The sequence below is a fragment of the Lissotriton vulgaris genome, chromosome 8, assembly GCF_964263255.1.
Source record: "Lissotriton vulgaris chromosome 8, aLisVul1.2, whole genome shotgun sequence".
NCBI classification, from domain to species: domain Eukaryota; kingdom Metazoa; phylum Chordata; class Amphibia; order Caudata; family Salamandridae; genus Lissotriton; species Lissotriton vulgaris.
Genome location: NC_141696.1, coordinates 1,368,433,330 through 1,368,446,710, shown reverse-complemented (window position 1 = coordinate 1,368,446,710; position 13,381 = coordinate 1,368,433,330). Strand labels below are relative to the sequence as shown.

The following is a 13,381-nucleotide window of genomic DNA, read 5'->3' as shown; positions in this document are numbered from 1 at the left end:
ATTAAAAGCAAAAAGTTCAGGGGTGAACCTGCCAGAAGGGCCAAGTCCAACAACTAGGGTGTAGTCTCCATGTTCTTTCGGTCAATTTAAGAGCGCGTCTTTCTTTGTTGAGGTCTGAGTTGAACCAAGATTTGGAAGGGATATTTTTTAGACTTTTTAGTTTAGGTGTGGCAATTTGATCTAAAACCTCTGAGACATGTTTGTTGAAATGCTAAGTGAGCTCATTGGCGTTTAGAGAAAGAGGGGTGAGACGAAGTTGTGCTTGGAATTTGGACTCTAATACGCCAGGGGGGATAAGATTAAAGTTTCTAGTCCATTTCACAGTTTTGGTGTTTTTAGATCGGGGAATCGGAACTAAGGGGGATATTGTGAACAGAATGAGGTGGTGGTCTGACAAGTCAATAGGGATGATGTTGGATAGGGAGGCCAAGTCATTGTTTGTAATGATGACATCAAGAATGGCCTCTTTAGAGTGGGTTGGGGAAAGGCAGAGTTGTTTGAGATTGTTAATCTCTAGAAGATTAGTGAGAAGGTTAACTGAGGGGTTCTCCGGTTCATTCCAGTGGACATTGAGATCTCTAAGGAAGAGATTTTTAGAGTTAGAAAGAGAGGATTGAGTAAGAAGGTCGGATAATTCTTCTACAAAGTGAAGAGTGTCACCAGGAGGGTGGTAGATATTGTGTAGGCGAATCGGGGGAGAACCTTGAACTTTAAGTTCAGCTCCAAGGTATTCGAAAGTTGAATAGTCTGTATTCTTGGCAAGAGATAGTTAGAGTTGGTTTTTAAAGATTATAGCTATTCCACCCCTTTTCCCCACTGGTATGTCCTTTCTGATGATTCGAGTACCCGGGGGGCAGAGAAGGTCAAAAATGGGTGTTGAGTGATCATTGAGCCATGTTTCCGTGAGAAAGGCGATGTCAATAGCTTCACTCAGGATGGTTTCAGATATTTCGAGAGCATGACAAACAGCCGAACGGCAGTTCACCAGCATACAGGTTAGAGGATTAGGGTTACATTTGGGGGGAGAGCACGAGTGTATGGTGGTACGTTGGGGGGTGTCTGGGGGAGCTGGGAGAGAGGGGGATTCTGCTAGTCCCCAGAATAACTGGAATGAAAGAGTGAGGAAGGGAAGGATCCTTAAGCGATGTAGTGGGTAGGAAGGAGTTACAAAGGTCTGAGTCAGAGAGATCATTCAATGTGCGGTGAGGCCTAGGAGTACGGCAGCGGAGGGCAGTAGTTCTCTAGTGTTTGGGATTAGGGAACTTTTGTAAACCAGAGTAGGGAGAAGTAGCACAAAAGTGGGTTGCGGCATTTGAGTTGTTTGTAATCCTCTCTAATTTTTATTTACCGATATTTATATAGCGCGAACAGCTACCTCACAAGGAGGTGTCCCGGCGCTGAGTGATCATTTTTTCCAGGTAGGAATGGACGGAGAAAGGGGAGAGAGTGTTTAGTTATTCTGGGAAAAGAGCCAGGTCTTTAGCTGCCTCTTAAAACTGGCTTCCGTTGGAGCCAGTTGGATGTTGACCGGTAGGGCGTTCCAGAGTGTCGCCGTGCAGGCAGAGAAAGATCTGCCTCCGAGTCTGGCTCTCTTGGCGCGGGGGATGGAGAGCTGGTTTCGTGAATTAGAGCGCAAGCATCTCTCCTGATAGTATCTGGGGAGTCTAAGCTTTAAATAGGAGGGGCAGGTCCCCTTTTGGGCTCTAAACGCCAGAGTTAGAGCTTTAAACTTGATTCTGCAGGCTACAGGGAGCCAATGCAGATCGCGCAAGTACGGAGAGACATGCTGTTTAAAAGGGATGTTTTTTAGCAGTCTCGCAGCCGCGTTCTGCACGATCTGCAGTCGTTGCACCAGATATTTGGGTAGGCCGAGGTAGAGGCCGTTTGCGTAGTCCAGTCTGGAAGTGACTGTAGCATGGACCACCGTCTTGCGACAGTCTTCAGGCAGAAGGGACAGAAATTTGCGAAGGTTTCTTAGTTTATGGAGACAGCACGCAGAGACCTGCTGTATATGTGAAGAAAAGGAGAGACTCTCATCCCATCTTACTCCCAGATTTTTCGCGTTGGTGCTGGGTAGAGGAGGGATACCCATTTCGGAGGGCCACCACAGGCTTGGGGGGGGCCGAGTATGTTTGCCAAAGAAGATGACTTCCGTCTTGCTCGCATTCAATTTGAGTTTGTTTGCATTCATCCATTTGGCAACATCTCGCAAGCATCCCTTCCTATTGCTGAAGGCTGCCTCTGAGACGTCCGAGAAGGGGAAAATTAGTTGTGTGTCGTCGGCGTATGAAATCGCCTTGACACCCCAATTAGCAATAAGGGAAAAGAGAGGAGCCAGATAAATATTAAAAAGTAGTGGACTGAGGGCCGAGCCCTGAGGGACACCACACCAGAGGGGTTTAGGTTTTGAGGAAAGGGGGCCCAAGGCTACTTTCTGGGTACGATCCGTGAGATAGGACTGTAGCCAGCCCAGAGCCTTATCTTCCAGGCCTGTGTTTTTTAGCCTTGACAGTAGCCTCACATGATCCACAGTATCAAAAGCGGCAGATAGATCCAGGAGCACCAACATAGCCGATGCTCCTGAATCTAAAGACCACCTGATCGACTCAGCCACTTCTATCAGAGCGGTCTCAGTGCTAAAGCCCGCCCTGAAACCCGACTGGGTTTCATGTAGTGTGTCTCTTTCTTCTATGAACCTGTTCAGTTGGCGCTGTATCAGTTTTTCAAACATTTTGCCAGGGGCTGCTAACAGGGAGATTGGCCGGAGATTGCTCAGATCATCCGGGGCACCGTTTGGTTTCTTTTTTAAAGGCAGGAGTGTGGCATGTTTCCAGCAATCAGGGAATAGACCAGTTTTGATAGATGTATTCCAGATATGTAGCAATGAAGTGGCAATTGAGTCCGACATCATTTTCCAGAGCTTGGGCGGGCATGGGTCATCAGGAGCCCCTGATTTACATTTTAGTAGTTCCCTTTTGGCCTCGGCGAGGGAAATAGGATGGAATTGAGCTAAGGCGGGGAGGGAAGCCACATTATCATTTGTGTCGGACATGATTGTGGGCTCGGGACTGGTGAAGGTGTCGTAGACTTTCTCGATCTTCTTATCAAAAAAGACCGAGATGTCCTCGCAGAGTTTCTCCGACGGAGTCACTTCAGTTTCAATTGCCCGAGGTTTAAAAAAGGATTGAACAATTTTAAAAACTTCCTTGCTGGATTGTTCAGCTTGCTGAATGGAGGTCGCAAAGAACAATTGTTTTGCTTTTTTTATGGATTTGTGGAAAACACGCAGGGCTTCTTTATAGCAAATTTTTGCTGATGTGGAATAGTTTATCCGCCAGAGACGCTCTAGTTTTTTGCAATGACTTTTTTCAGCCAATAGCTCAGTCGAGAACCATGGGGCCGAAGGGGATTCTCTGCGTGATGTAGCGATTTTTGCAGGCGCGATAGTATCCAGCGAATTACCTATCCAGAGATTTAGAGCCACAGCGTCCGAGTTCACATCTGATGACAGAGTTGGAGTAGTGGCTGAGAGAGCAGGACAGAGAGTCTCTGCTGATATGTTAGCCCAGTTTCTGCGAACATAGGATCGTCTCCCTTTTGTCTGGTGGTGGGAAGGGAAGGAGAAAGAAAAAGGGATTAAGAAGTGATCCGTCCAAAGCAGTGGTTGTGCGGTTTTGGCTGAACAGTCTGGGATATTGGAGAATATCAGGTCCAACGTGTGGCCTGCCTTATGCGTTGGTTCCGAGATAATTTGGAATAGGTTCGCCGCTTCCAGAGTAGAAATAAGTTGGGTGGCTAGGGGGCAGTCTGGGCTGTCAATGTGAACATTGAAATCGCCAACTGCAATAAAATGGGGGTGAACTATTGAGCTTTGGACTATAAGGTCCATTAGTTCGGCAGTATAGTTGGTAAGGCAATCCGGGGGCCGATAGATGATCAGGCCGGCTAGAGACAAATGGGGGTTTATTTGAAAGCAGAAATGAAGCCCCTCAATGCCTGGGATGGAGGTAGGCGTTGAGGAGGATAGTGTATATTTGTCTTTAAAAATAATCGCTACCCCACCGCCCTTTTTATCATTTTCTCTGTTTGAGACGCTCATTTTGTAGCCTGGTGGGACAGCCAGTGAGATAGAAGCTACACTGTCCGCAGACAGCCATGTTTCTGTAAGAAATAGAGCGTCCCAATCAGAGTCCTCTAATAGCAGCCAGATGTCGTCAGCATGCCTGGGGAGGGATCTGCAATTTAATAGGGCGGCTTTAATAGTGATGTCAGGGTGGTTAATCGGGGAGCCTGTTTTAGAATTTAAAACTGCTGTTTTAGGGAGTGGAACGTCGCGAAGTGTCGTGTGGCACACCGGACATGATTGCGGTGGTGTAACGTTGGCCAGGTCATACCTGAGAGCATGACAGGGATTGTCTGTATTCAGGGCTAGTAATGCAGACTTGGACCAAACGATCCGGGTGGCGTCCCTACTCTTACCAACAGCGTGGCTGGCGCTGGTCGCGGTCCCGTCGCGGACGGGCGCAGACGGGCTTGGCTTAGGCGCGGCTTCGGCGCGCATCCGGCGCGCCCGCTGCGCCAGCCCGCTGCGCCGTCTGGCCGGAATACACATTTTATAGTGTGTGAGGAGGGTGGGAGGGCAGCGCGACTAGAGCGCAGCCCCAGCCCCAGCCCTACCTAAGATGGCGCCCACCTCGGCAAACAGCAATTCCCAAAAGACGGCTGGGCGAGGCAGGGCAAAGGAAGTAAAGCGTGGAAGAAGGTGTCAGTGTACCTACATCAATTCCCCAGCTAAAATCACTATTTAGAGCCCCCCAATTTAAAATGTTATAAAAACGCTAGAGAGAGTTCGGTCACCAAGGTAGAAATATTTCAGTCAATGTTGTTAAGTGTCTGGGTAAGTAGGTTGAGCGGGGACAAGGTTGGGGCTGGGGTGGTGGAGGGTGCATTTTCAGTATTGGTTGGTGAAGGTGGGCTTGTGTTCGGGGAGGATGAGGGGCCGGCTGTAGGGGAGAGAGGGGAACTCAAGTTGAGGGTGGGAGAGGGGTGTGGAGGAGGACGGGGCAATGAAAGAGGCAGGAGAAGGGGATTGAGGAGAAGAGGGGAGGTCGAGATGGGTGTGGGGAGAAGCAACATCAGAGTTAGGGGTAGGAGTGTAGTTTAGAGAGGGAAGAGTAGGGGTAGGTGGGGGAATAAAGTGAAGAGCCATGAGGGGGGTTTAGGTGGCCGCGCCGGGGTAAGAAGTGGGGCTAAGAGTTGAGGACATTGGTTATTTGAGGGTGTGAGAGTTGGGTTATTAGAGAGCGTGAGAGTGGGGGAGATGTAAAGTGAGTTGGAGATGTCATGGGGAGATTCAAGAGAGAGTGAGTAATTAGATGTAGAGGCAGGTGAAGGGGATTGAGAAGAAGAGAGGTTGAGAGAGGTGTGAGGAGAAGCAACATCAGAGTTAGGGGTAGAAGTGTAGTTTAGAGAAAGATGAGATGGGGTAGGTATGGGAATAGAGGTAAGAGCCATATGGAGGGCTCGGGTGGCAGGGGAGGGGTTAGAAGTGGGGTTAGGAGTTGGAGGGCATTGGTTATTAGAGGACGTGAGAGTTGAGTTATTAGACAGCGTGAGAGTTGGGGAGATGTAGAATGAGTTGGTGTTGCCGTGGGGGGATTAGAGAGAGTGAGTGATTAGATGGAGGGGAAAGGGAGACATGGTTAAGGTTAGAGATGTCTGGGGGAAGAAGTGCTACATTAGGGATGGAAAGGGAGAACACAGGGGTCTTGAAGTTGTGTAGGTGTGGGGTTTGGAGAAGAATTCGATAGTTGGAAGGACAAGGTGCTGAAATGAAGTTCGAAAATGGTGAGGTGATGTTTAGAGGCTTGTATGAGGATTTTTCCAGTTTTGAAAATGGAGATGTTGATATCCCCGGGAAAAAGGCTGGAGATGGAGTGGTGGATAGTTTGAATCTGTATGGGGTTTTGCACGTTTTAGTGACTGGGAGGTGGCGTGAGAAGATGCTCTTCCATTTAGAGGGGCGTTTGGAGTAGAAGATGTAATTGGTTTTTATAGGGGAGGAGAGGCTGGTAGTTATCCACAATTAAAGTTTCAGGGTGACCGATCAGTGATTTACGCCTAAAATCTCTCTTTGCGTTTTTGAAAAGATTGGGAGGGTAAGGAATGGTCCAAGAGTTGGGGCCATGTCTGGTTAGTGAAGGACCTTGAGTGGAGATGATGTGATTGGGTGGTCAGATGATTAGTAAATATGTAAGGAGGAGAGGGGAGAGAGAAGGGAGGGGAGTGATATAAAGAAATAGGGCGGCAACGGTGAATACGTTGTCATGGGGTAAACCTAAGAGGGGGGTATACGCAAGCAGGGAATTGAAATAAACAATTGACTAGTACAAAGAAGGCCAGGGCAGGAGGAAGGACAGTAGTGATGGGTAAATTAGCGATGGGTTACCATAAAGTAGGGCGTAAGAGTTCGGTAGAGCAACAGATTAAGTCAAACGTTTTACCACTGTGAAGGATTTCCTAGTAGCAGGCAAAATAACATATTATAGTCAGCATATGTTGAGGAGTCAGAACAGGTAGGTTTAGTGTGTCCACAAGGGGAGAGTGGTGGCTTGGGATAGAAATATGTTGGTAGATTCTCAGCACATGAGTAGACAGGGTACAACTTCAGTCGAAACGCTGGATGCGGACAGCAGCAGTCTCTTTGAGGGAGATTAGTTGAGAACGTGAAATCAAATTGTCAGGATAGTGGATCCTCCTTAGAGAGTGAGAGATCGTGAAGATCTTCGCCAACTTGTGGGGCTGAGCATCAGGAATCATGGAGTGATGGCCACCATGGTATTAGGTGAAGGAGACAGCAAAGTAGAGGGCACGAACAGCAGGATGGGAGGTAGGAAAAAATGGGGGGTCCCAGAGATGGACCGAGGCAGACACCTTCCTAGTGGCGGTGTGAGGTGTGCCGGATTTATACAGAGAACATGAAAAATGGAGAACTGAAAGTTAGGTCAGCGTTTAAGGGGGGAGGCGTGGAGGCACCAAGTACAGGTCCACTGTAGTGGTCGGAAAGGGTAAGGGCCACAAACCAAGCCAGCCACCAGGAGATCGGGCGGCAAGCCAGGCCACACAGCCCACCCGGGATAGCGAAAAGCCAGCAGGAGCTGAAAGTAAATGCCGATGGGGTCCGGGACAGACGACGTCAAGGGCTCTGAAACGTTAGTATTGCGGGGGAGCGCCTTCTCCACCAGTGGGAATTGCAGTCGGAGGAGCGACGTACATAGTTGTGGGGAAGATCGGGGTCTAGGCGACCAGGGGGGGGGGGGGGGGGGGGGGATGTAGGACCAGTTCAGTAAGGCGACGAGGACACAATTGCAAAGTGCCAATCCAGACCAGAAGTTCCGGTAGCGGGGAGAGATTCAATGGCTCACCAGGAGGGGAGAGCCAACGGGAGTTCCTAGCTCTGATGGTCAGAGGCCGGGATGGTCGTCATTTTAGGCTCAACCAGGGGAAGAGACACTCACCATTTTGGAGAGAATTAGGAGGCAGTAGAGAGTAACAAGCATTGTCCGGGAGGTGTCACCTTAAAGTGTTAAGGCGGAGGAGGAATCGGCACGGGGTACCGATCGTAGCGCGGAAACCTGGAGAGCTTGATCACGGTCAGTTAGGGGCAAGGAAGGTCACCATTATTTTGGGTCTCCATGGAGGCAGAAATGCTCACTATTCAAGTGAGATTCAGTGAGATTCAGTAGGCAGTGGAGCGGGGCAATCGTTGTCCGGGCGTTGTGGCCCCACCCAGGTGTAGAAATGATCATGATTTAAGTGAGACTCTGGGGTCAGCGGATCAGAGCAATCGTTGTCCGGACGGTGCCACCTCAGAGTGTTAAGACAGAGGAGGAATCGACACAGGACCTCTTCTGCTGTGCAGACTCCTGGAGGACATTGGGGATCAGGAACATCGGAACTTCATCAATCCTCAATGGTCCAGACCAGCTGGGATCGATTTGTGTACTCAGTCCGAACCCTAGCTGGGTTCGCCCATGATGCAGGACGGGTCCGGACGGCCTGACACACAGAGGTAGCAGAAGAGGGATGACTCAGAACCATCGGAGTACGCCTCCAGTTCGGAAAGGCAAGCCCACTGGCGGGATCATCAGGCCAGCAACAAGCAGTACAATCCAGGTGACATGCGGATGGGCGGACCCAGAGCAGGCTTAAAGGGTCTTCAAGGATCGCAGCAGACGGTAGGAAATCCTCGGCATTCTCCGTTCACCCAGTTCCGCTGTTCAGATCATCAGGCCAGCAATGGGCAGTTCAGTCCAGAAGGCGAGCGGAAGGGCGGACCCGGTGCAGACTCAACGGGTCTTCGAGGATCGCAGCAGACGGTAAGAAACTTTTGGTATTTTTTGTTCATTTAGTTCTGTTGTTCAGTTAAGATGTTCAGTTCCGTTGTTACTGGTGAGTGGAATTTGGATGGCTAGGAAATCCAGGGGATAACTACAGATTTCTGTAATCTCCAAGCCGGGAACTCTTGCGAGGAGCTCCTACTCGGCGGCCATCTTATTGGAGTCCTGGGTCCTGATTATCCTGAGAGCGCACATACTTTGAACTGGTGTTGGATTACTTTGCCGGTACGCTCTGCCGGCATGTGGGTCCCGCTGATCCGGAAGGAGCTGAGTGGTGTAAATATATTAATATATATATATATATATATATATATATATATATATATATATATATGCATATATATATCTATATATATATATATATATATATATATATATATATATATGTACACACACACAATATATATATTCTTAAATACAATATATATGTATTTAAATATATCACAGCAACAATCCTCCAAACGACCATTTCTGGGGAAATGAAGGAAGCGGACCACTGCCGAACGGCAGTTCACCAGCATACAGGTTAGAGGATTAGGGTTACATTTGGGGGGAGAGCACGAGTGTATGGTGGTACGTTGGGGGGTGTCTGGGGGAGCTGGGAGAGAGGGGGATTCTGCTAGTCCCCAGAATAACTGGAATGAAAGAGTGAGGAAGGGAAGGATCCTTAAGCGATGTAGTGGGTAGGAAGGAGTTACAAAGGTCTGAGTCAGAGAGATCATTCAATGTGCGGTGAGGCCTAGGAGTACGGCAGCGGAGGGCAGTAGTTCTCCAGTGTTTGGGATTAGGGAACTTTTGTAAACCAGAGTAGGGAGAAGTAGCACAAAAGTGGTTTGCGGCATTTGAGTTGTTTGTAATCCTCTCTAAGCAGAGAGAGTTCGGTCACCAAGGTAGAAATATTTCAGTCAATGTTGTTAAGTGTCTGGGTAAGTAGGTTGAGCGGGGACAAGGTTGGGGCTGGGGTGGTGGAGGGTGCATTTTCAGTATTGGTTGGTGAAGGTGGGCTTGTGTTCGGGGAGGATGAGGGGCCGGCTGTAGGGGAGAGAGGGGAACTCAAGTTGAGGGCGGGAGAGGGGTGTGGAGGAGGACGGGGCAATGAAAGAGGCAGGAGAAGGGGATTGAGGAGAAGAGGGGAGGTCGAGATGGGTGTGGGGAGAAGCAACATCAGAGTTAGGGGTAGGAGTGTAGTTTAGAGAGGGAAGAGTAGGGGTAGGTGGGGGAATAAAGTGAAGAGCCATGAGGGGGGTTTAGGTGGCCGCGCCGGGGTAAGAAGTGGGGCTAAGAGTTGAGGACATTGGTTATTTGAGGGTGTGAGAGTTGGGTTATTAGAGAGCGTGAGAGTGGGGGAGATGTAAAGTGAGTTGGAGATGTCATGGGGAGATTCAAGAGAGAGTGAGTAATTAGATGTAGAGGCAGGTGAAGGGGATTGAGAAGAAGAGAGGTTGAGAGAGGTGTGAGGAGAAGCAACATCAGAGTTAGGGGTAGAAGTGTAGTTTAGAGAAAGATGAGATGGGGTAGGTATGGGAATAGAGGTAAGAGCCATATGGAGGGCTCGGGTGGCAGGGGAGGGGTTAGAAGTGGGGTTAGGAGTTGGAGGGCATTGGTTATTAGAGGACGTGAGAGTTGAGTTATTAGACAGCGTGAGAGTTGGGGAGATGTAGAATGAGTTGGTGTTGCCGTGGGGGGATTAGAGAGAGTGAGTGATTAGATGGAGGGGAAAGGGAGACATGGTTAAGGTTAGAGATGTCTGGGGGAAGAAGTGCTACATTAGGGATGGAAAGGGAGAACACAGGGGTCTTGAAGTTGTGTAGGTGTGGGGTTTGGAGAAGAATTCGATAGTTGGAAGGACAAGGTGCTGAAATGAAGTTCGAAAATGGTGAGGTGATGTTTAGAGGCTTGTATGAGGATTTTTCCAGTTTTGAAAATGGAGATGTTGATATCCCCGGGAAAAAGGCTGGAGATGGAGTGGTGGATAGTTTGAATCTGTATGGGGTTTTGCACGTTTTAGTGACTGGGAGGTGGCGTGAGAAGATGCTCTTCCATTTAGAGGGGCGTTTGGAGTAGAAGATGTAATTGGTTTTTATAGGGGAGGAGAGGCTGGTAGTTATCCACAATTAAAGTTTCAGGGTGACCGATCAGTGATTTACGCCTAAAATCTCTCTTTGCGTTTTTGAAAAGATTGGGAGGGTAAGGAATGGTCCAAGAGTTGGGGCCATGTCTGGTTAGTGAAGGACCTTGAGTGGAGATGATGTGATTGGGTGGTCAGATGATTAGTAAATATGTAAGGAGGAGAGGGGAGAGAGAAGGGAGGGGAGTGATATAAAGAAATAGGGCGGCAACGGTGAATACGTTGTCATGGGGTAAACCTAAGAGGGGGGTATACGCAAGCAGGGAATTGAAATAAACAATTGACTAGTACAAAGAAGGCCAGGGCAGGAGGAAGGACAGTAGTGATGGGTAAATTAGCGATGGGTTACCATAAAGTAGGGCGTAAGAGTTCGGTAGAGCAACAGATTAAGTCAAACGTTTTACCACTGTGAAGGATTTCCTAGTAGCAGGCAAAATAACATATTATAGTCAGCATATGTTGAGGAGTCAGAACAGGTAGGTTTAGTGTGTCCACAAGGGGAGAGTGGTGGCTTGGGATAGAAATATGTTGGTAGATTCTCAGCACATGAGTAGACAGGGTACAACTTCAGTCGAAACGCTGGATGCGGACAGCAGCAGTCTCTTTGAGGGAGATTAGTTGAGAACGTGAAATCAAATTGTCAGGATAGTGGATCCTCCTTAGAGAGTGAGAGATCGTGAAGATCTTCGCCAACTTGTGGGGCTGAGCATCAGGAATCATGGAGTGATGGCCACCATGGTATTAGGTGAAGGAGACAGCAAAGTAGAGGGCACGAACAGCAGGATGGGAGGTAGGAAAAAATGGGGGGTCCCAGAGATGGACCGAGGCAGACACCTTCCTAGTGGCGGTGTGAGTTGTGCCGGATTTATACAGAGAACATGAAAAATGGAGAACTGAAAGTTAGGTCAGCGTTTAAGGGGGGAGGCGTGGAGGCACCAAGTACAGGTCCACTGTAGTGGTCGGAAAGGGTAAGGGCCACAAACCAAGCCAGCCACCAGGAGATCGGGCGGCAAGCCAGGCCACACAGCCCACCCGGGATAGCGAAAAGCCAGCAGGAGCTGAAAGTAAATGCCGATGGGGTCCGGGACAGACGACGTCAAGGGCTCTGAAACGTTAGTATTGCGGGGGAGCGCCTTCTCCACCAGTGGGAATTGCAGTCGGAGGAGCGACGTACATAGTTGTGGGGAAGATCGGGGTCTAGGCGACCAGGGGGGGGGGGGGGGCGATGTAGGACCAGTTCAGTAAGGCGACGAGGACACAATTGCAAAGTGCCAATCCAGACCAGAAGTTCCGGTAGCGGGGAGAGATTCAATGGCTCACCAGGAGGGGAGAGCCAACGGGAGTTCCTAGCTCTGATGGTCAGAGGCCGGGATGGTCGTCATTTTAGGCTCAACCAGGGGAAGAGACACTCACCATTTTGGAGAGAATTAGGAGGCAGTAGAGAGTAACAAGCATTGTCCGGGAGGTGTCACCTTAAAGTGTTAAGGCGGAGGAGGAATCGGCACGGGGTACCGATCGTAGCGCGGAAACCTGGAGAGCTTGATCACGGTCAGTTAGGGGCAAGGAAGGTCACCATTATTTTGGGTCTCCATGGAGGCAGAAATGCTCACTATTCAAGTGAGATTCAGTGAGATTCAGTAGGCAGTGGAGCGGGGCAATCGTTGTCCGGGCGTTGTGGCCCCACCCAGGTGTAGAAATGATCATGATTTAAGTGAGACTCTGGGGTCAGCGGATCAGAGCAATCGTTGTCCGGACGGTGCCACCTCAGAGTGTTAAGACAGAGGAGGAATCGACACAGGACCTCTTCTGCTGTGCAGACTCCTGGAGGACATTGGGGATCAGGAACATCGGAACTTCATCAATCCTCAATGGTCCAGACCAGCTGGGATCGATTTGTGTACTCAGTCCGAACCCTAGCTGGGTTCGCCCATGATGCAGGACGGGTCCGGACGGCCTGACACACAGAGGTAGCAGAAGAGGGATGACTCAGAACCATCGGAGTACGCCTCCAGTTCGGAAAGGCAAGCCCACTGGCGGGATCATCAGGCCAGCAACAAGCAGTACAATCCAGGTGACATGCGGATGGGCGGACCCAGAGCAGGCTTAAAGGGTCTTCAAGGATCGCAGCAGACGGTAGGAAATCCTCGGCATTCTCCGTTCACCCAGTTCCGCTGTTCAGATCATCAGGCCAGCAATGGGCAGTTCAGTCCAGAAGGCGAGCGGAAGGGCGGACCCGGTGCAGACTCAACAGGTCTTCGAGGATCGCAGCAGACGGTAAGAAACTTTTGGTATTTTTTGTTCATTTAGTTCTGTTGTTCAGTTAAGATGTTCAGTTCCGTTGTTACTGGTGAGTGGAATTTGGATGGCTAGGAAATCCAGGGGATAACTACAGATTTCTGTAATCTCCAAGCCGGGAACTCTTGCGAGGAGCTCCTACTCGGCGGCCATCTTATTGGAGTGCTGGGTCCTGATTATCCTGAGAGCGCACATACTTTGAACTGGTGTTGGATTACTTTGCCGGTACGCTCTGCCGGCATGTGGGTCCCGCTGATCCGGAAGGAGCTGAGTGGTGTAAATATATTAATATATATATATATATATATATATATATATATATATGCATATATATATCTATATATATATATATATATATATATATATATGTACACACACACAATATATATATTCTTAAATACAATATATATGTATTTAAATATATCACAGCAACAATCCTCCAAACGACCATTTCTGGGGAAATGAAGGAAGCGGACCACTGCCGAACGGCAGTTCACCAGCATACAGGTTAGAGGATTAGGGTTACATTTGGGGGGAGAGCACGAGTGTATGGTGGTAC

The 13,381-nt window shown here is 49.2% G+C and overlaps 1 protein-coding gene across 1 annotated transcript in view; it reads right to left on the bottom strand.

Moving 5' to 3' along the window:
* The window catches only part of IL10RB (interleukin 10 receptor subunit beta), a 432,261-nt gene that overhangs the window by 152,489 nt on the left and 266,391 nt on the right, over positions 1 to 13,381 (bottom strand). The window lies entirely within an intron of this gene.